This window comes from Podarcis filfolensis, assembly GCF_964270895.1.
Source record: "Podarcis filfolensis genome assembly, chromosome: 4".
Taxonomy (NCBI): Eukaryota; Metazoa; Chordata; class Lepidosauria; order Squamata; family Lacertidae; genus Podarcis; species Podarcis filfolensis.
The window spans coordinates 58,232,264-58,249,473 of NC_139607.1; the positions used below are offsets into that span (position 1 = coordinate 58,232,264).

Here is a 17,210-nt window from a genome sequence, read left to right on the forward strand (position 1 = left end):
ATTGAAATTACATGGGGACATGCTAAATTTGGACAACAATGAATTTTGCCCAATTCATTGCTGGGCAACCCAAAGCATGATTAGTGGTTTGTCTCAGTTGCCAGACTATGAAAGGGGCAGTGCCAAGCAGACCACTGCCCCTGTAGCTCCTTGGCACCACAGATGCGAGGCAAAAGGAAGCTGTGGTTCCTTTAATTATAAGATGTATGTGAAGGGATGAAACAGTTTCAACCACTTTGCCGTTTTGTTTTTTGATTGTTTTAGAAGCTGTTCTCACCAGGAAGCTCTAAAGGTCACAGGAAGTTTAGAAAAACCAACCCAGGAAAGCAAAACTTAAAAAGAGAAAGAAACAAATAATGTATGGATGACAGAAAATAAATTTATCAAATAATGGAAAACAGAACATTAACACAACTTTGGTTTGGTTAAGAAGTTAGGCGGAGAAGTGGAAATACAGTAATGCAGATAGGTAAAACTGGCTAATGCAGTTGATTAGTTACATCCTGAAGAAAGAAGCCTGGATGAAAAGAGCTGCAGTGGTCCAAGACTGTAAAAGCTGAAATGAGATAAATGGAAACAGATTTACAGTGAAATATTGGCTCGGGGATAGAAATAAACTAGGTTGGGTTTAGATGGATGCAAAGAATTGTAGTTTACCCATTGCAGAGCTACAGTTCTCAGCACCCTTAACAAGCTACAGTTCCCAGGATTGGAGACAGGGCTTAAATGTGCTTTAGATGTATAAAGAGCCCAGTATGCCACTACCATGATAGTTTTTCCAGGTGCTGGAATGCCATACAATACCCTTACAGGAAGAACCTCCAACATTATTTGTGCATCAAGTCTGACACCTGAGTCAGAGGAATGATGTGGACTATGCATAGCTTGGAAAATTCAAGACACAGAAATGTAATGTAAAAAGAAGAAGAAAAGATCCTCCTTTTAAAGAAAACCAGTGCCTACGTGCATTTAAATGTTAAAAGGGAAACTAGCTCAAAAACAGCCCCAAAGAAGCACACACACACTCCAAATAACAAGCTTTCTCTACGCTGCCTGGCCAGGGTGTTGGGCCTGACAGGATCCCAAGATAGCAAGAGCAATTTGTTTTAAATCAGGAGTGGAAATTTTGTACCATCCTGTGAGAACAGGATGCTGGACTAGGTGGACCATTGGCCTGATTCACCTGGCTCTTTTTATGTTCTTAAGAGCAGCCAAGTTAAAATTTCAAAACTCATGCAGATTCTGGCTTCTTTTGTCTATCTGGCAAATGCACCAACAGACTGCTTCAGAATAGTCAGGTTATAGTGACCAAAGCTTTGATAGCCAACCAATATAGATAGATCATTTTCATCTCGGGTACAGCTTGGCCAGAATGCACCGCTTACTACACTCAACTGTTACCTGCTTTCTCTCAGCATCCTACATATGCCTTATCCCAGGCTTTTTCATATCAGCCAGGGCAGCAGGCAGCATATGGCAAGCTAAGCTAAGACTCTACTGAAAAATGAGAGGGCCATTCTGAAAGAGGAGGAAAGCCGGAAACCGAGTCCCAGATAAAGTAACACGCTGCTGTTCTCTCCAGCGTCGGTTGCCTTGCTTTCCTTTCTGGTCCCACTTCTTCCCTTATTAAAATACAAGCTCCACTCTGCTCCAGGCCACAGTAAAGGCTCCAGCTACCTGTCAGTTTCCAGGAAGTTCCAAGGTGCATTATGCCACCATAGGGAAGGGCAGGTGCTTGTGGTCTGAATTGCAGCTGCCATGCAAATACTCCAATTCGCAAATGCCGCAATCAGCTCTGAAAGTTCTTCATTCTGAAATCATCTATTATTTTTTTTTTTTTTTAAATAATTTTTATTACGTTTCTTTTCATAATTTTGACAATTCAATACAATACAGAAAAACCCAAATACAAGAAACAATTTTTGATTTTTTTAACAAAAAAGAAAACCATTGGACTTCCCCACACCTTCCAGATCTGCGTTCTTTGTAGTAGCAATATCAGCAATTTGTTACCTTATTTCAAACCTTGTTGGAACTTTCCATTATTATGTACCCATATTCAGTATATTGTATCTTAACTTTGTTACCTTTTAAAATAAACATAAAATGTTTGATTCACATTGACTTCTTTTCTCATTTGTCATTAATTTTACCATTTGCTTAATCATATTTGCTAAAGCGTAACCTTTCCAAAAACATGCACTGTCTTAAAGTTCATACAGCTTATAGTATTTTTGCAAATAGTCTTTAAATTTTTTCCAATCCGCCTCGACTGATTCTTCATCCAAATCTCGGATTCTGCCGGTCATTTCAGCTAGTTCCATATAGTCCATCAACTGCGTCTGCCATTCCTCCAACGTGGGTAAATCTTGTGTCTTCCAATTCTTTGCGATGAGTATTCTTGCTGCTGTGGTAGCATACATAAACAAAGTTCTATCTTTCTTTGACACTTTCTGGTCTACCATGCCCAGCAGGAAGGCCTCTGGTTTCTTGGGAAAGGTATACTTAAATACCTTTTTCAGTTCATTGTAAATCATTTCCCAGAAGGCCTTCACTTTTGGGCAGGTCCACCAGAGATGAAAAAATGTCCCTTCTGCCTCCTTACATTTCCAACATTTGTTATCAGACAGGTGATATATCTTAGCTAGCTTGACTGGGGTCATGTACCACCGGTATAACATTTTCATAATATTTTCTTTCAGGGCACTACATGCCGTGAATTTTATCCCGTTGTTCCATAACCTTTCCCAGTCTTCAAACATAATGTTATGTCCGACATCCTGTGCCCATTTTATCATGGCAGATTTAACTGTCTCATCCTGTGTATTCCACTTAAGCAGCAAGTTGTACATTCTCGATAATACCTTAGTTTTTGGTTCTAACAATTCTGTCTCCAATTTCGATTTTTCCACTTGGAAACCAACTTTTTTATCCAATTTAAAAACCTCTTGAATTTGAGCATAGTGTAACCAATCTCGCACCTTATTTTTTAGTTTATCCTTACTCTGCAGTTTCCAGTTGTCTCCAATTTTTTCGATTATTTCCCAATATTTCGGCCAATAGGCCTCCATATTGGGTCTTTTTCGAGCCTTGGCCTCCACTGGTGATAGCCACCTCGGGGTTTTACTCTCTAATAAGTCCTTATATTTCATCCAGACTGCAAAAATTGATTTTCTGACAATATGATTTTTGAACAGTTTATGAACCTTAACCTTGTCGTACCATAGATATGCATGCCAACCAAAAGCATTATCAAACCCTTCCAGATCCAGGACATCAGTGTTTTCTAACAAAAACCAATCTTTCAACCAGCAGAAGGCTGCAGATTCATAATATAACCTCAAGTCCGGCAGGGCAAACCCTCCTCTTTCTTTCGAGTCAGTTAGTATTTTAAACTTTATTCGAGGCTTTTTGCCCTGCCAGACAAACCCAGATATATCCTTCTGCCATTTTCCAAAACATTCCACTCTGTCCACGATCTGTAGGGTCTGAAACAAAAATAACATTTTCGGCAATACATTCATCTTTATAGCTGCTATTCGACCCAACAAGGAAAGTTTCAATCTTGACCAAATTTCTAAGTCCTTCTTAATTTCCGACCAACATTTTTCATAATTGTCTTTAAATAAGTTCAAATTTTTGGAAGACAAATAGATCCCTAGGTATTTCACCTTTTTAACCACATTTAATTCTGTTTCTCTCTGAAACCCCTCTGTTTCTGTAGATGTCAAGTTTTTGGCCAAAACCTTAGTCTTTTGTTTGTTCAACTTAAATCCTGCAACCCGACCAAACTCATGAATAAGTTCTAAAACTCTTTTTGTACTGGGTTCTGGCTCCTGTAATGTCAAAACTAAGTCATCTGCAAAAGCTTTCAGTTTATATTGTTTCACTCCGACCTCTATCCCTTGTACCAACCGGTCCTCCCTAATCATGTTCAATAGCACCTCCAGGACTGAAATGAATAAAAGAGGGGATAGAGGGCACCCTTGTCGTGTCCCTTTTTCAATTTTAAATTCCTCCGTCACCACATTGTTCACTATTAATTTAGCTTTCTGTTCTGAATAGATTGCTTCTATTCCATTTTCAAACCCCCGTCCCACTCCCATCCCTTCCAAATTTTTCTTCATAAACTTCCAAGATATATTATCAAATGCTTTCTCCGCATCAATGAAGATTAAAACCGCCCTTGTGTTCCTATTGGTTTGCAATAGTTCCAAAATGTCAATGATGTTTCTGGTATTTCCATATAAATGTCTACCAGGGAGAAAGCCAGCTTGGTCCTTGTGAATTACTTCATTTAAGACCTTTTTAAGTCTGCTTGCTAAAATGTCTGCAAATATTTTGTAATCCACATTCAGGAGTGAGATGGGACGGTAGTTCTTAAGCTGGGTCTTTTCAGATTCTAGCTTGGGTATCAATGTGATGAATGCTTCTTTCCACGTTTCCGGTGCCCTCTTCCCCTCCATGATCTGGTTGCATACCTCCATCAAAGGCTGTGTCAAGTAGTCCTTCAAAGTCTTGTAGTATTTGGAGGTAAGCCCATCCGGGCCTGGAGATTTGCCAAGTTGCATATTCTGAATGGCACCTTCAATTTCCTGTTGAGTTATTTTACAATTCAAGATTGATCTTTTATCTTGGGTTATTTTTGGTAGTCCATTTATCCTTAAAAATTGATCTATCTCCAACTCTTTCTGAGGCCCTTGTGCATAAAGTTCTTTGAAGTATCTGTGGAAGCACTTCCTGATTTCTTCTGGTTTCTGAACCATTCTTCCTTCAATCTCTAGATTTGTCACTGTATTTAACTTTTGTCTTTTTTTCAGCTGCCAAGCTAGCAGCTTTCCACATTTGTTTGCTGATTCAAACGATCTTTGCTTCATCTGTTTGATTTTCCATTCGATCTCTTGATTTATCAGTTTAGAGTATTGTGCTTGATGGAATTTGATTTCTCTCAGCACTTCCTTTGACTTGGGATTGGTTCTCAGTTTCTTCTCACCTTGATATATTTTCTCCAATATTTTATCCTTCTTTCCATTCCAGAGCTTTTTCTTGATTGTATTTTGTTGTATCAGAAACCCTCTCATAACGGCTTTACTTGCGTCCCAGATCATTCTTTTTTCAACTGTAGTGTTCAGGTTGATTTCAAAATAGTCCTTTAACGTTTTTTGGGCCTTTTTCACAATCTCTTGATCTCTTAATAAGGTGTCATTCATTCTCCATCTGAAGGAACCGGTTTGGGTAAGTCTAAGTTCTAGTTTCAAAGCATTGTGGTCGGAGCATGTTTTTGGGCAGATTTCCACCTTTCTAATCTTGGGTGCCAGCCCTCTAGATGTCCAGATTTGGTCGATCCTTGTCCATGACAGGTGGGCCTCAGAGAAGAAAGTTCCTTCTTTACCTAGGGGGTCTTTTGTCCTCCATATATCAATCAGATCCAAATTGTCAATCAGTTCAAAGAAAGTTTTAGGCAGTCTGCCATCTGATGTTAAGTTTTGATTTTGAGACTTATCCATATGTGTAGATACCACTCCATTCATGTCTCCCATCATTATGATGTTGTTGTAGTCCATATAGTCCAACATGGTCTCATGCAGCTTCTTAAAAAATTCTGATTTCCCGTCATTTGGCGCATATATTCCTAATATCAAAATTTTTTCTCCTTGTGTCTGGATTTCAATCGCCAAGATTCTTCCTTGCTCATCTTTAAATACAAATTTTGGTGCCAGGCTCTCCTTGGCATATATCACCACGCCTCTTTTCTTAACCTTGTCTGATGAAATAAATTCTTGGCCTAGTCTTTTGTTAACTAAGACTTTTCTGTGAAGCCTGGTCACATGGGTTTCTTGTAAACAAATAATGTCCAATTGTTCTTTCTTCAATATGTGAAATATTTTCCTTCTTTTTTCCGGAGAATTTCCGCCATTTATATTCCAACTAAGTAGCTGCAGAGACATCCTGTACTGTTTTGTTACACCTAGAGTGGTGTATCTTCTGGTCCCGAGGGTGTAGGGCCTGCTCCGCCTCCAGGCGGAATCCCAGCTTGTGGTAGAGGACAAAGTGCTGCTGCTTCTTTTTGGAGATCTTCACCGTGATCGTGCAGGAACTTTTGTAAATCCTCTGGTGTTTTTATCTTTACCTTCTTCTGCTTATAAGTAAATGATAACCCTTGTGGAAACTCCCACCTATAACGAATTGTGTTGATTCTCAGCAGTCTTGCCAGTTCTGAATAAGTGGTTCTCAAGTCCAATAACTGTTTTGGGATGTCTCGGTAAATTTCCACCCTTTTATCTTGTATCACCAATGTATTTGCGAAATGTAGGCCTAATATTTTGTCTCTCTCTTCCCTTGATCTCAAAATTATCAAACAATCTCTGGGTCTGTCCTTCCTTACCAATCTTCCCAGCCGAAAAGCTGACACTATTTTAAAGTCAGTTTCTTCCTTAATGCCCCAGAATTTTGATAATCCTGTTGTCAAAAATCCAATTAAATCTTCTTGTTCAATTTCTGGGATTGCTCTTAATCTGAGGTTATTCTCACGATTTTTCAATTCCACCATCGAGAGGTAGGCTTGTTGTTCACCAATTTGTTTATGCAAAGGTTTAACTTCACCTCTAACTTCCTCGACCTCTTTTCTAGCTGCCGTTGCAATTTGAACAGCTTCCCCAGCCAAATTACGGTTTTCTTGTGTAGCTCCTTGCAATTTTTCAATTGCTTGTGTATGCTGGGAAACCTGATCTGTCAATTTCTGGATCGAAGATGTAGCTTGGTCAATTTTTGATGATTGGTTGTCAACCTTTTGATTTAAAGCTGCCAACTGCTCCAAGATTTGTTTCAGAACTCCCTCAGATGCTCCTGCTGCCATATCTTCCTCTGCTGGAATTTTAGACTTTTCGGCTTCTGCCTTTTGTACGCCCAGCACAGCTGGAACTGATGATCTGCGTCCCTGAGTCAAAGTTGTTTGTACAAGCTGTGCCTGCTTTTATTCCTTTTCCTTCTCCTTAGCTTCCTTGGCTTTGGCTGCTCTTGTCTTTCCTGTACCACTCATCAGTCAATGTTCAAGGTCAAATTGTTATTGTCCCATGGGAAAGACAGATCCAATTTAAAAATAATCCAGTGAGAGAGAGTAAACATAAAAAGCTGTTCCCAGGCCTTATATTCCCAAAATCCTCTAGGGGGAGTACCACCAAAGTTTCAAAAAGAAGAAGGCAACTTTTCCGCCATTAAAGTCCCCTGTATGTTAAAAAACAGAAATGCAATAGTCCCAAATGGTAATAAACAAGTCCTGCAGAGTACTTTAAACTTTTAACAAAGTTTCAAAAAGGTGCCTACAATTTGTATCCAGTCCAGCTTGTTAAAGCTCAAAAGCTCAAGGGTATCCATACGTCTGTAAAAGTTTGTAACAATTTGTAACAGTTCCGCAGTTAAACAGTTTCCCCTCCAGCAGCCCGACGATTTGGAATTTAGCTTTGAATGATCTTACTGGGGAGGATCGCTCCAATTTTCCTTTTAAAAAATTGCTCACAAATAAGTCTATCTTTTCTCGTTAACAGTCACTTCTGAAAGTGCATGAAAGCCCCTCTTTAAAACATCCCTTTTCAGCCGCTTTTCGCTTCTCTGATCCCTTGCTTTGATCTTGTAAGCAGCTCCGGGAGGCGGACTTCCTTTTTAACGTCTCCCGGTTACAGCCAAAATTTTTTTCAAGAATTTACTGCCGAATTTAACGTCCTTACTCACGGGTTTGTTGTTTCAGTCGAATCTTTAAAGGAAGAAAGGTCGGCGCTCATCTGCAACAGCTGCGCGGCTTCACTCCCGCAGAAAGAGCGATGAACTCACAGCACCGCTACCCCTCTTTCACTCCGGAGCCCCTTACGGGGTTCCTTTCGCGATTTCGGGGTCGCTCCAGGTGCCCGCCGAGTCCCACGGCCACGAGCTCACTCTGCTCGTGGTTTTTCTTGATGGGTCGTCGCTGTGCCGCAGCGAAACGACCCTTTCCTGCGGAGCCCCTCTTCAGACTAGAAGAGGACCGCCATTACAGTTTCGCGCCGCCTCCGGAAGTCTGAAATCATCTATTAAATGGAATCCTAACAGCTACCACACATTCATCCTATCTTTTCACCCCTCTGATGTTAGAGCATTGCGGGCAAAATTGTACTGAGGAATAGCAGGCAGAATGCTATGGCAAGTTGCTTGACCCGAGCTTGATACACAAGTGGAAAACAAGAAGTGCAAGAATTAGATTGAAATGGAACGTGGGGGAAAATAGCCACCCCCCTACTCCTTCCATGCCAAGACCTTGTCCTGTGACATAGGTCACATGCTTCATAAAGGTCTTATGGGTTTTTCTGTTTCCTGTGTGGGCCAGCCTTTGGCAAGGACTGAGGATGCTTTGAGGACTGCTGTGTAGTTATACCTTAAGTGGTGGACTGAATTAGAGATGGAAATTTTACTTTCTAATGGAATCTTTGCACTAGGTCAGCAGCCGCCCTCACCTTCTCTGGGGCACATTTGGCAGAGTTTTCGCTCTGGGGGGTTACAGATCAAAGTAAATAACATGATCTCTGCAATTCCCCAGAGGCCCCGTGTTCCTATGAAGTTATCTTCCCACACCTACAGTCGTGCACTCTTGCCTCTGAAGAGCAAGGTCAGAAGAGGCTTCCTTTCCAGACTGCTTCCGTCTTTGAAAAATATACAAAGGGTTTCCTTTTTGCTTAGCAAAAGTCAAAGCTACAAGCTGTGTTGCTACAAAACCAGAATGGCAGATTCAAGTCCAAGAGTAGCCTTCTTTTCTGCTTGTTGTGCTTTTCAAGTTCATCCCCACTGAAGCCACAAGCTGGAACAGGAATGGATATGGCAATGTTTTCCAAAGCTTCTTGAATGCAAGCCTATGTTCTGTATATTTACACAAGAATTACCCTGAGCCCTAGATCCATAAATGGGAGGCTTCTTCAGAAGAGCACACTGGTTTTTTAAAAGCAAATCAGACAAAACAGGACTCAAAGATTCAGCTATATCTTCACTTTTCCTGTGGGTTTGGGAAGGTGGTGAATCATAGAATCAGAGAATTGTAGAGTTGGAAAGGATGCTGAGAATCGTCTAGTCCACCCCCCCTGCAATGCAGGAATATGCAGCTGTCCCATATAGGGATCGAAACTGCAACTGGTGAGAATATTAGTAACTGGTCCTCAATTCATTCATCCCTAAGCACATATGGTGAATTACGCATAAAGAGTGACAAGAGGGAGGAGAACAAATGCTTGAACCATGCATTGAAAAGGCCCAGCCAAAATTTAAATACTGATTTTAAAAACGAGCAAAGCTACAACTATTTCTACTACTTCTGTCCTTTCTCCAGTGCAGGATTACTTTAAATTGTTTAGGCTGGAAATCCACATGCTGCACCAGTCCACTTGTAAAGTAAACACACCTGTAGTGAACCAACCTGGGTGCAGTTGACATTGATGTGATGTGTGCAGTCAGTTTCAGGCTGGAAACATTCCCAGCTCTACCTGGAAATGCTGGGGATGGATCTGGAACATTCTATATGCAAAGCAGATGCTCTATCACTGAACTACAGCCCTCCCTCAAAGCTTATTAAATTTATTATTATTATTATTATTATTATTATTATTATTATTATTTATTATTATTTTACTAAAGCTATGAAGTGACCACTGCTGAGATTCTCCTAGCACATGTGATTAAATTTTATAGGGCTTCGCAATGTACATCCAAGATGTTGCTTTGTCTGTTGCATAGTGAGGGTGATGTGGGTGGACTGATCCTGCAAGTAGCCATATACGGCAGGGTTATGTGGGCAACTATACTCAGTGCTATTTTTCTAGAAAAAGAGGTTCCAAAACCCACCATGAACAGCTCCCTTGTTCTCTTAGAATGGCAATGGCGCCCTGTGTTCCAAGGAGTTCCAGCCAGGGGAAAAACCCTGACTCTACGATGTGGCTAGGGTTCTCCCATAGATAGGATTAATTAACTTGTTCAAGCACTTGTAAAGCTGCCAGTTGCTTGTAAAAGTGAATTTACAAAACTGTGAGGAAGGAACAGTGTGATATTTTGAGTATGCTAATTGAAAGCGAGGCATTTACCGAGCTTGTTCTTGTTATTTTCTGCAGATTCAGATCTCAGCTCCTGACAAGGGATTCAGGGCAGAACTAAAATATGATGACTGACTTGGCAGCAGGGAAAAAAGGTCATTTACTCTAATGCAATAAAGATAAAGCAATAAGTTCCAGTGATGCATATAGTATGTTCTGTGCTTTCTCGCTTGTTCTTTCTTCCCTCAGCAAAAGCATGGCATGAATACAGCGCAAGCAGAAATTTTTACCAAAGAAGCCAACCATCTCACTTGTTACAAAAAAAGAGGTCCTGTCATCTGTTGAGGTATAACCTCAAAAGCTTAGCACAGTCCTTTTATTTTATTATTCAAATCTATCTACTTTTTAATCATCTCTCGGGCAATGGAAAAAGCCGCTGATCGTGCACTACTCTTGCATAAAAATACACATTTCTCTAAAGCAGTTGAATTCAATAGGCGTTTGGAATGAAGTGGGGGAGAATAGGACCAAATCCAAAGAGGACAATTTGTGCAGTGCATTGCGACAAACATGTTTAGCAGATTTTACTTGCTCAGCATTAAATAGATGTGAAAATGGAAAGCATTTATATTCATAGAAATTTACTGACATTTTAAAAATAGTAAAGAAAATTTTCAAGGGAACGGAGGGTGTTTCCCCCCACCCGCAAGTTCCTTTCCTTTGGGTTGTCATAACAGCCTACAAAGCTGCTCTACATTTATAGCAGATTGTTCTCTGTCGTTTATAATTACACTGCATGGGAGAAAAGCAATTCTGAATCTTTTTAATAAATATAATTGAAGCCACTCACTTCTGGGGGGAGTATTTTAGTTACCCAACACATTTTCAATTACATTTATTGAAGGATCCAAAATGTTGCTAGTTGTCAGAAGCAGTTTGGTGAGCAAGAATGTTTTTAATGCGAAGCCATTACGGCCATAACATAATGGCAATTTCACAACTTGAAAGCAGCACTTTGGGGTCATGTTACCAACCACACACTTTGCAACACTGTTTTTTATTGAGTCCTATTGAGCTATGAGCTTTTGGGTGTTTTAATACAATACACAGCTGATTGCTGCTTCAACAAAGGCCTGGTTCTCATAGCAGCCATTTTATTTCTTCATTTGCTTAAACATTTATATGTTGCTGTTACAACCACACACAGAGAAAACTACAACCAAGTCAAATCAACAAAAACAGGAGAAAAACATAACACAGCAATAAAATGTATGCTGCTCAGCAGTGGCAGACTTTGGACTTTAAAATTTCAGTGGTGCCCTATGCAACACCAGAAGTCAATTAGAAACAGAAACCTCTAACAATGCAGTTTGGTAGTGAGAACTGGAAGACATTGCTTGCTTTTATAACGATCCTTAAAAAATTAGTATTTCTGCCGAATAATATACATGTCTGTTCAGAGGTAAGTCCCACAGATTTTGGTACTGCTTACTCCAGGTAAGTAGATATAGGACTGAAACTTCAGGTTGTACATGGATAATCACATGTGATCATAAAAGCAACAATGAGGAGTCTTGTGATAGACAAAGACAAACAAATTTAACCCATTTTTTCACAGCCCACAGTCCACTTCAATCTTTGCATCAGCTGACAAGCTAATTTTAACTTGCTTGCATAAACCATCCTGATTTTTTTTAATAAACCCACACAGATGTGAGATGCAATAAATTTGCATTGCAAGCTGCATTCAGTTTTTCCTTTCGTATTTTTTTCCTTTTGTATAACATAGTCTTGTCGGCATAAACACAGCAATACACTGAAAAGGGAAAAGTCAGTTGTAGGTTGGTTGCTAGAAACAAACAACAACAATGGTTATGAATTTGTTCGATGCAAGAACAGAAAAAGGGGCAGTTAGAATTAAGAGTGAAATGAATGTCAGTGGGAAGAGACTAGGTTGTCATGTCAGAAGATAATTAACAGGCTAAAGGGTGTGAGGCCAAGTTCTAAAACGAAGATGTGATAATTATTCACATAGTGAGAGGCTGGTAAAGAGTCAACTTTGGGAGTTGCAAGGAATCAAAATAACAGTAAAACACTGAGGGGGAAAAATGTGTTGGCAGTAATAAAGAGACAGATTTTATATCTTTTGTATAGCCTCATTAAATACATTTCTGAACTTGAAATGTTCATTTCGTAAAAAGATTGCAACTATTTAGCAATATATGCTGGTTACCCATTAGTCATTGATGCACACTCCAAGTGTTCATCTGGAATTTCCTGAAACATAAATAAAAATAGCAATACCTATGGACCTCTTATTGAAATTATCTAAATATATAAGGCAAAATTCTGCCCCTACCAGCTGAGTATTTACTAGGGGTGTACACTGATTATGTGCATATCCTGAAAAATGATTCAGGTAGAGGTGATTCAGGTGAAGTTGTCACATTCCCGATTCATATTGTGCCATTAACAATTTATCTTGTCAGATCAGGCACTCCCTCAAGTCCTGAGTTTGCTCTGTGAATGCTGCTTTTTGCCATTTAAAATAAAGTGACCACTTCATTTTTAAAAAAAGTGAAATCAAGCTAATGAGGGAAACACCTTGAGCTTGAGTGAGGAGGAGGTGGAGATGAAAAGGGGGTGGAGAAATGATGGGGGAATCTTTTGTTTTGGCAGGGAGGTCTAGGTTTTAATCATAGCAAATTATTTTCCAAGAGCATGCCAATCACAGTGATTTGGGGAGAATGTTAGCGCAAATAAGCAGGGGTCAGCAAACTTTTTCAGCAGGGGGCTGGTCCACTGTCCCTCAAACCTTGTGGGGGCCAGGACTATATTTTGAAGAAGAAAAAAGAATGAAATCCTATGCCCCACAAATAACCCAGAGATGCATTTTAAATAAAAGCACACATTATACTTATGTAAAAACACCAGGCAGGCCCCACAACTAACCCAGAGATGCATTTTAAATAAAAGGACACATTCTACTCATGTAAAAACATGCTGATTCCTGGACCATCCGCGGGCCGGATTTGGAAGCAATTGGGCTGAATGTGCCCCCCACGCCTTAGTTTGCCTACCCATGAAATAAAGAGTGTGTTTTTCACATGGTTATTGTTCTACTCCCAGCTCCAGACAGCAGAGCAGTGGAACACTGGCAGCCTTCCCAATCACTTTGTCTCCTAACAAAAATTAAAAATAAGCTCTTAATCAATTGGTTTTCATTCCGGTATTTACTCCACCCCCCACCCCAGTTTATGTTAGTTGGGTTATGAGTTTGCAAACTCATCAGATCATTTCACTTTCTTTCTCTTTCACTTCAGTTGTAGGCTTTTTCATGTGATTTATTTCCTCTTTTTATTCTAAAATGCGTGAGAAAATCTTTCTTCTTTTTCAATAAGCTTTAAAGGTTCTCTGCACAAAAATCCCTGAATGGATTTGCCTATGGTTTGGTAGGCTTGATCCACTCTGGAGGAGCTCTTTTGTCTGCAAATTCCATCCACTTCTGTTTAAAGGTGGAAAGTTTATAGCCATTTTTCGATTTCCAATTATAGGTAGTGGGTGTGAAAACAGAATTTTAGGTTTAACTGGCTTGACTCATGCCTGCATAGGACACAGCATTTGTGAAATAGGTTGCTTCCAAACACTACAAAGAGAAGGGGCATTTTGTGGTTGCTGCATGCCCCTACAAAGTAAGTCCACTGGCTAGTACTTGTGTGAGAATGTGTGTGTGAATCTGAACTTATGATATGGTAATCATGGCATATATATAAGATTGACATAACTAATATGGCATAAGACTCTCTATGATGAGCTTTGGTGACCCTAGAACAAACCAGATTCCAGCTCCCTGCAGAAAGTCATCTGGGCATATCCTGAATTCACCCACATCTGACCTAAAAGATTAACACATGCAAATTTAGTTGCTAAGTACAGGATACTCAACTCCTCAGTAGGCTCCATCCACACAACAGTAAGGTGATTTGAAGGCAGATAGCAGACAGGGATGCCAAAGATCCTAAACCTCTCAGCAGTGTGTATATGAACATATATGAGTGCTGTCTGTGCACATGTGAGTCCACGAGAGAAGGGAAAATAGAAACCCAATGTGACTTTTGTGGGTTGCACACTCCAATGGTATTTCTAACAGTCTGCAGAGGCTCCAAACACATGCAGACACATTGCTTGTCCTGAATGCACACAATTCCTTCAAAAGCCCTATCAAACAATGTTAATGCATGCTAGGTTGGTGTGACAAGGCAAGAGCCCTCCGTGTCATTAAGCCATGCCACCTATCTCCTAACCTACTTCCCTACGAGAACAAGCGCACAGGGCTGCAGCCCAGCAACCCTGAGAGTCAGTCTGCAACCTGGAGGGACAAAAGTGCTAGGGTGTACTTATAGTATCAGATTGCATGCTGGGAGCTGAGCAGATTACAGCAATCAGCATGGTGGTTCTGCTGGTTGCTGGAAATAGAAGGCCAACTTGCCTACACCTTTTCTCTTGTGTCATCTCATCTCATCCCTTGGAAATCTGTCTGATAATATGAAATTCCCCCGCAGATCCGCCTACTCAGCTTGGGCTGCAACTGCATGGAAATCAAACGCAGCTCAATGTTCAAGTTCCCCACCCTCCACAAGAGTGGCAGCGAGCCAGAATTGTGCCCTTTACAGCTCACAAATCATCCCTTTGGAAATTGAAGGGCTTTATTGAAACGTGTCTCACAGAGTTTGGCATGTCTTGGAATTTTAGCAAATTCCAAATTCTGCATAAGACTTACTATATCTGTTGTGCCTATCAGCAAGTTTTCACTTCATTTATTAAAATAACCAGTACTATTAACGGGGGGGGGGGTGATATTTCTAGAACAGTGTTGATGTACATTGTGGCATACATAAGTAAAAATGCATAGGTTCTGTCCCAGAATAAAACCACACTAGTGATATTTGTGGAAAAGTGGAAGTAATCTATATACTGATTTGTTGTATACTATCTCTTTTTTAGGGACGCGGGTGGCGCTGTGGTTTAAACCACAGAGCCTAGGGCTTACCGATCAGAAGGTTGGCGGTTCGAATCCCCGCGACGGAGTGAGCTCCCGTTGTTCGGTCCCTGCTCCTGCCAACCTAACAATTTGAAAGCGTGTCAAAGTGCAAGTAGATAAATAGGTACCGCTCCGGTGGGAAGGTAGAAGAAGAAGAGTTTGGATTTGATATCCCGCTTTATCACTACCCGAAGGAGTCTCAAAGCGGCTAACATTCTCCTTTCCCTTCTTCCCCCACAATAAACACTCTGTGAGGTGAGTGGGGCTGAGAGCCTCCAACAAGTGTGACTAGCCCAAGGTCACCCAGCAGCTGCAAGTGGAGGAGCGGAGATGCGAACCCGGTTCACCAGATTACAAGTCTACCACTCTTAACCACTACACCACACTGGCATTTCTGTGCGCTGCTCTGGTTCGCCAGAAGCGGCTTAGTCATGCTGGCCACATGACCCAGAAGCTGTACACCGGCTCTCTCAGCCAGTAAAGCGAGATCAGCGCCGCAACTCCAGAGTCGTCCGCAACTGGACCTAATGGTCAGGGGCCCTTTACCTATCTCTTTTTTGCACACTGACCACCTGACTCTCTTTTTAATGCTTTACTGAGATTAAAAAGAAATAACAAACAAAAGGATTATCCAGAAGAAAGAAAAGAAAATGGTAATATTTGTTATTTCACATCACAATACGATCTTCTTGAGTTTCTAACCCACCACCCCATCATGCATCTACCACTTAGTCTATCTAGCACACTATTTATTTTAGTTTTATTTTGTTAATTTTCATCAATATTATATTCTCTTATAATTAGCCATCATACCACAGAAGTCATTCAAGGCCTGGCCACCTGACTGTCAATGCTAAAGAAATACCTGCTTTTCTTTTTAATGGACACACAAACAGATTCCCACATTAGCAATTGAACCCTAAGTCAGCCTGAGCGGGGGGGGGGGGTTGTTTTTGTTTTACAAAACCAACTCATCATTACAAGTATTTGGTGCAGTTCTAGTTCATTAGCAAAGTAAAGAATTAAAATGAGCTGCTTTGAAATAGACTCATCCATGAGGATCTGAAAGAGTGACTGTAATGTGACAGCATCCAACTAAGGACAGCTACTCCTCAAGAAGCCTTCTGAAAATTCTAGCAGGAGAATGTACTTTTAAGCTCTTTTCAAATATTTTCAAGCACTTTCCCCTTAGTTGCCCATATCCATACATTTAAGGTTTTAACGCAAGATCATTGCTCTTGCACGGTTTATAAACAACATTATCTTCTTAGTGTTTCTGCCTTTTATACTGCTCTAAAAATATTTCCTGAGGCTTAAAATTTAGGGTGAGTTCCAACGTCACACTGATGGATACGACAGCACTTCGCCTTCTCCCACTTCAGCCCCTGTGTGTCCCTTCCCCTCGATCTGCTCCAGAAAGTTCCACAATCTACTGGAGCAAATTCTGGTGGAGCACAGCAGACTGCAAGAAGGAAATGGACTACATGGAACTGGCAGAAATGACTGGCAGAATCCAAGACCAGGGAGAAGAGTCGGTGGAAGAAGATTGGAAAAAATTTAAAGACTATTTACAGAAACACTGTAAAATTAATGAATGTTAGAAGGATGCTGGAATGAAGTTATATGGCTTTAGCAGAAATGTTATAAAGAATTAAGTAAAAATAGATTGTTAATGGGCCAAAGGGGAAAAAATAAGGTTAGATTGTGTTAAGATAAATTATAGGACAAAAACTGAGAAAGATGGAAAGGATTTGCTGAAATAGCTAACTGAACTGGAATACAAAAAAGGGAGGTGTGAGGAGGTCGTTGAAACAAGTAAATGAAAGACAAGATATGGAAATATTGGATGTGTTTTTAATTGTTTCTGTTTTTGTTTTTGTTTTGTTAAGATAAGTAGTGTTTTTGTTTTTCTTGTATTGTATTGTATTGTTTTGCTTTGTTTAACTCTTTTTTCTTTTTGTAATCCTTAAACTCTTAATAAATATTACTTTAAAAAAAAAAAGGAGGAGAGGAAGTGCAAGTTTGCAAATTCCGTTTGCCCAAGTTGAAGTCCATCGTGCAAATGATATGCCACATTTTTTTTAGCCAGAGAATTCGTTATACTAATTATTTTCAGGACCTGGCTT

General features: G+C 40.2%; 1 long non-coding RNA gene across 2 annotated transcripts in view; it reads left to right on the plus strand.

The window, feature by feature from the left end:
* Positions 1–10,240, plus strand: part of LOC310761624 — a 33,975-nt gene extending 23,735 nt beyond the window's left edge. For both annotated transcript variants that reach the window (XR_014547588.1, XR_014547589.1), the window contains one exon: positions 10,122–10,240. This is a non-coding gene — a long non-coding RNA (uncharacterized lncRNA). The remainder of the gene's footprint in view (positions 1–10,121) is intronic.
* The last annotated feature ends 6,970 nt before the right edge of the window (positions 10,241–17,210 follow it).